The sequence below is a fragment of the Notothenia coriiceps genome, unplaced genomic scaffold (genome assembly GCF_000735185.1).
Source record: "Notothenia coriiceps isolate Sejong01 unplaced genomic scaffold, NC01 NC01_scaffold00024667, whole genome shotgun sequence".
Lineage (NCBI taxonomy): Eukaryota > Metazoa > Chordata > Actinopteri > Perciformes > Nototheniidae > Notothenia > Notothenia coriiceps.
This window is the reverse complement of record NW_011357368.1, coordinates 6,299,835-6,306,275: the sequence shown is the minus strand read 5'-3', so window position 1 is coordinate 6,306,275 and position 6,441 is coordinate 6,299,835. Positions and strand designations below refer to the sequence as shown.

Sequence of the window (6,441 nt, the reverse complement as noted above, 5' to 3'; positions counted from 1 at the left end):
TCCTCACGTGTATGTCATTTCTTTACAAAAAAATCCTGAAAAGACAAAAGAATGTCTTATTTTTTGGTCCCAGTATTATTTAATGATAGTTCTGCTACAGAGAATACATTTTCTTGTTAAATGTTTAATCAACCAAGCTCTGAAAAAACGAATGGTAACGAGCCACACAGCTATGCCACTTAGCAATTAGATGTGTTCAATGTAATGTTTAGTTAGCTGAATAATTAACACGCTAGCAGGATACAAACACAGAGCTGATTGATAAGAAGCACAATTATTATTAGATGAAATTGTGCGATGATAGCGGCCATGGCTGCTCACATCTTATGAAAGCCTCTCCACCTGTTGTTGTGTTTCAGGGCTCCCGGTCCAGTGGCAGGGTGCACAGCTTTGGGAAGAGAGAGCAGGCCATCAAAAGAAATCCCAACGTCCCCGTGGTGGTCCGAGGATGGCTCTACAAACAGGTCAGGACACACACACACACACACACACACACACACACACACACACACACACTGACTGACTGACTGACTGACTGACTGACTGACTGACTGACTGACTGACTGACTGACTGACTGACTGACTGACTGACTGACTGACTGGGAAACATTCTTGCATACACACAAACAGACAACATTTTTAAAGGTAGATTGGTGTTTTTGTGATATTGCACAACTGTTTTTATATCTACAAATAAATAAATAAATCGATTATAACACTTTATAATTACAAAAGACAGAGAAAGATCCCTGTCTCATCTCCCGAAAGCCCTGGGTAACACCTTTAAATGTTGTTTTTTGTCCAAGACCTTTAGTTTACAGTGACATACAACAGATACATTTTCACATTTGAAGGAACCAGTGAACAATGACTCTAAATGGTTAATTGACCAAATAGTTGCGGTTTATGAGTTCATTTGGTGTTGAGTTGCCCGTGTCTCTTTAAAACACGATATGGATGAGTTCCAGCTCCTTAAATCTTCCTCCAGTGGCCTACTTTAATATGTTCTTGATTTATGTATTTTACGTTGGCAGTACAGAGCGCCTGCTGTTGATCACAGACAGGCTATTACTGCACACTCTGAGTATTTGGAGTTACTTAAAATATCTGTCGTTGGCATCGTCCCACTGGAAAACATTTGGCTTCAGTACAAGATACACAGTGAGTGATGTCACTGTGAAGACATTATACTTTAATGAACACACACACACACACACACACACACACACACACACACACACACACACAGTATGTGCAGCGCAATTATACTTTAATTAAAAAACACTTTTACATGCTGTCAGGAACACACGCACATCCACATAAATATATGCATTTATTTGCATGCCCCTCAGGCAGCAACTTTTTTTCTGAAAGGGGTTTTTTCCTTGCCTGTAGTGTGTTATATACAGTAGTTCTTTATGCATGTAAATGGTCTGCAAAGGCTAAAATCCCAGTTTTCCCTCCAGAGGGGGTTCACAGGCAGTATGAGACAAATAAAGAGCTTTTTGAACATTAAAGCATGGAGACATGTCACAGTAGAGACACTAAATACTGATATGGATCTCAACATGAGCCTCTTTAATGATCAGTTTGAGACTTGTGGCTGGTTGTTTATTTTTAGATAGTTAACGCCCCCTAAACTCGTAGTAAGCGCAGTACTAATGTTACAGGAGCATACAAAACACTCTGGAAGTTATACAGAAGCTAAAGTTTAGTTTTATATAAGACCCCCTTTTTATTGCACTAAATAGGATCAATAAACTATTAGTATTCTGTAGCCCACCAATGTTATAATCCAATCATTTTTATTACATTAAAACATATAATTACAATTAAAATATATGGTATTGATGCAGTTTTGTACATTATTCAAATTGAAAACTTTTATATATATATTTATTTTTCTTGCGTTGGATGAACAATTTGTGGACTGCAAAACCATAATGTGTTTTTCTCATTTTGGTAAGAGTGCTCTTATCCAGAACTACATGTTGTCCTCAGCTAAAATTAGATCAAATATAACAAAACTTAAGTGAATCCCATAAATCAATGGGTACTAACAAAATAAGAACAAATCATGTGTACGAACAAAAAAAAGAAGCTGATTTTCTCTTGTATCTCTTCTTGCATAATGCCTGTTATCACAGACAGACAGACAGACAGACAGACAGACAGACAGACAGACAGACAGACAGACAGACAGACAGACAGACACACAGACAGACAGACAGACAGACAGACAGTACAGACGAGACAGACCAAGAGACAGACAGACAGACAGACAGACAGACAGACAGACAGACAGACAGACAGACAGACAGACAGACAGACAGACAGACAGACAGACAGACAGACAGACAGACACACAGACAGACAGACACACACACACACACACACACACACACAGACAGAACACACACACACACAGACAGAGACAGACAGACAGACAGACAGACAGACAGACAGACAGACAGAGACACACACACAGAGACAGACACACACACACACACACAGACAGACAGACAGACAGCATGTGTTTGTGTACATTTCCTCCCTTCTGGATCTGCCTTCCTCTTCAAACAGAAGCATTTTCAGCCGGGCGAGGCAACATGAAAGACAAAGCAGGCAGTAAAGTAGCCGTGTCAGACCCAGCGAGCCGCACAACGAGGACAAATGATCCCTCTCTTTACCTCGCTCATATCCACCTCACTTTTCCTTTCATTACTCCTTATGTGTCCTCTGTCCCTCACTACTCTTCTCTGTCTCTAACTCTCCCTTCTCATTAAACCCCTGTCTGTATTTAAGATGTCTGTCTACTCTTTCTTGTTATCTCGTCCACTTTATCTCATTATTCATTCATTAATAACTCACACTCTTTATTCCCTTTTCTCTCTCTGCAGGACAGCTCTGGGATGCGTCTCTGGAAGAGGAAGTGGTTCGTCTTGGCTGATTTCTGTCTGTTCTATTACAAAGGTAAATATTTTTAAGGAGGTTTTTCGGTGTAATGTCGCTTGGACCCTGGAGAAAATGGTTGAAGTAACAGTTTGTTCCAACACCCTGCCTCCTTGGTTTTTTTTACACTCTTCAAAGATCATAGGAAAGGATGAAATAACAAAAATCTACTTGAAATGTAACACTCAGGTTTCTATTGGCTAGCGCTCCAACACATTGTACGTGATAGGATAAGGGGCGGGACATCTCTAAGCGGTTGACCAATCACAACAGAGCCGGCCAGTTAACCAATCAGAGCAGACTGGGCTCTGGTTTCAGACAGAGGGTGAACAGAGGTGCTGCAGCACAGGCAGTATGAGAACAATAAAGAGCTTTTTGAACATTAAAGCATGGAGACATGTCCCAGTAGAGACACTACATACTGATATACACCTGAACATCAGCAGGAGAGGACTCTTTAAAGTAGAGACACTACATACTGATATACACCTGAACATCAGCAGGAGAGGACTCTTTAAAGTAGAGACACTACATACTAATTAGCAAAAATAAGTCCTCTTTAAATTAACACAGTGTTATATTGTATTCTGCCGGTGTCTCACTGGTGTCATATTATCTATTCAAAGGTAGGGTAGGTAATGTTGGAGAAACCAGCTCGAGTGCGCTAGAATTTGAAAATACACAGCCGGAAAAAATCTGCCACTTCCTTACAGAGCCCCTCCTCCAACACACACGAATGCGCACATGACCAATGAGGGCACGAGATAAGTTTGTGCACAGATGGAAGGCTGACAGGCAGGTAGGCCATCCAGTTACTTTAGCCGGGCCGGCTCAGATGATTGGTCGTACTTTTTACAGCGCCACGGCTTCCACAGATACATTTTTGTTATGGATTTTTTGTCACACCACTTCAGATATTAATTGCTATCGGGATGTTAAGAGCATTCCATGGAATATAACAACAAGTGTATCTCGAGCCGGTTTCTCAAACTTACCTATCCCACCTTTAAGACTTAGCTAAACAAATGTAGAGTCTTAGAAAAATATCTTCTTTTAAAAGGTTATTTTGTCGAACATTAGACATAGATATATTTATATATGTTCTCATCTTTCTTGGTTTAAATGGAAAAATGTGAAAATACAGACCAGTGAAAAAATAAGAGTCTTTGAAGAATAAGATATACAGTAAATCTGACAGCTTTCAACAAAAAAGCGTTTGGACAGAGTTCAAATGCTTGAATTGCATTTTGATGGTACTGGATTTGAAGTGAACTGCTGCTGACAAAAGCACCAGAGACTGAATCTGCTCTGGCTTTAAACTGATCTCTCAGCGTGCTGCAACTCAAACACATGCAGAGAAACGGACACACTCTCCATCACACACTCCATCAACAGCAGTCTTTATCTATTGCTCCACGCCTTTCTGTTTCCTCTAAAGTCTCTCAACAGAACCAGGGGACGCTCCTCCTTATTCATGCCTCAGAGGATCAAATCAATCCCGTGTTGTTCCCTTCTCTCTCAGTTCAAAGGTTTCTGCTCTCTACATAAACGCTTCTTTTTACACAAACAGCCAATTCTCCTGTCAGGGCTGTCGAGGTCATGTCCTTGATAGATTCTTTTAGGGAAATGTGGGATTTGCAGTAGCGTGTGGGGACATTTTAAAACCGAGAAATACTTTTTTTAAAGACAAATAAATATGGACAAAGAAAAACATTAAGAGTAATTCAATTCAGGATGCGTGGCAGAAAAAACATTTAACTTGATGTATACAATTAAAACTTCAATTGATGGGATCGATGGACAGAAAATGAGTTGGCAACCATTTCAATGTTATAGTTTGACTTATTATTCAAGTTATAAAGGCACAAATGATTGGATTTAAGCCTCTCAAATGTAAATAAATAATCCTCTTCCAAAGTTTTTATAACAGTTTTATCTGGATTTTGGACTGTAAAACAAGAATTTGGATACTACAATGGGTAGTTTCATTATTTTAAATACAAAACACTACATTTAATGTGCAGATTAATCAATAATAATGAACGTTTCTGTTGAAGCTCTGAACAAAACATGTCATTGGTCAACACTTTTTAAGTAGGGCTTTCTGTCTTGGGGGACTTTGTATATCATTTGTAAAACACTATTTGACAGCACAGTACAGTATACAGAAACCTCTATCTTCACACTCAACTTCTTTAAGAAAACAACTTGAACAGGGGACAAAAAGTGACGCATTCTGTTTGTTATCTAGCTTCACTTGTCACAGCACAGTGTGGTCTGCTGTGTGTGTGTGTGTGTGTGTGTGTGTGTGTGTGTGTGTGTGTGTGTGTGTGTGACCATTAAAGTAAGGATGTTTTGGAAGGTCAGGACATTTTTAGTAGTCTTTTCTTGAGGGAAAGGTTAAGGTGAAAGGTTGAGGACTGCATTATATCAATGAGGGTCCTTACAAATACAGAAGGACAGGTATATGTGTGTGTGTGTGTGTTGACAATGATCTCAGCATGTGAATCGGATGGAGCAGAGGAATGGCGGCCGGCTGCCAGTTGGAGCAGACCTGCTTTAACACTTGTGGTCATTCACTGTTTTGGCACCACACGGCGGTTTGAATGACGGCATGCGGGTGTGTTTATGAGAGTGTTATGATACTGATGGCAGGCAGCGATGAAATTAGTAGGTGATGACTGATATTTAATCTCTTGCTCTTTCCTTTCCTCCATATCTCTCTCGCTCCTTGTCTCACCTTCCTCACCCTGGATATCTTCTCCCTCTTTCTCCCCCGTTACTCCCTCCCTCTCTCTCTCTCTCCCCCTCTCTCTCTCTCCAGACAGCAGAGAGGAGTCGGTGCTCGGCAGTATTCCTCTGCCCAGCTATGTCATTTCACCCGTGGGAGCTGAGGACCACATCAGCCGCAAGTATGCCTTCAAGGTACGCCAATCTTTTTCCTACAGAGTTGTTCGTGCTGACTAACATCTTTAAATCTCTTTCTCTGGCGTTGTTGTTTTTTCGTTTGCAGTGTGTGTAGCCACCTATGTTTCCGCTTGTGGGTGTAAAACAAAAACAGTCAAGGAACGATTCCCTATGTAGAAGAAATGCAACGAAGATTGATTTTCATTACGTCAGGAGAAATCATTCGATCAACAAACCCTGTAATCTTAAAATGAAAAAATAAAATTAGAACTGTTTCTTTTAAACTCACAATAAGACAGTTGCTGTAAAAGCTTATTTCACCCACGACATGTGTATCCAAAGTGATCGAAACACTAACAGGATTCTTCTACACATGGAAACAATGCAAAGCATGCGAGGCTAGCTGCACACTTCAAAGTCGCATTGTACTGTTTACGTTGTGGAACATGAAGCATCAATTAAATCCAACTTCAAAGGACTTTGGAAACATTTTAAATACTACGTTTTTGTTTGTACTCTTGGCACATATGCTAAAACTGTATCACTACTGCTATTTAAAGCGCTCTTGATGTGGATAATTAT

General features: G+C 40.1%; 1 long non-coding RNA gene across 1 annotated transcript; it reads left to right on the top strand.

Moving 5' to 3' along the window:
* Positions 1 to 363: 363 nt before the first annotated feature.
* On the top strand, positions 364 to 5,879 carry LOC104955279 (uncharacterized). The gene is made up of 3 exons (XR_799446.1): positions 364 to 464; positions 2,901 to 2,973; positions 5,777 to 5,879. It is a non-coding gene; the product is annotated as an uncharacterized lncRNA (long non-coding RNA).
* Positions 5,880 to 6,441: the final 562 nt, after the last annotated feature.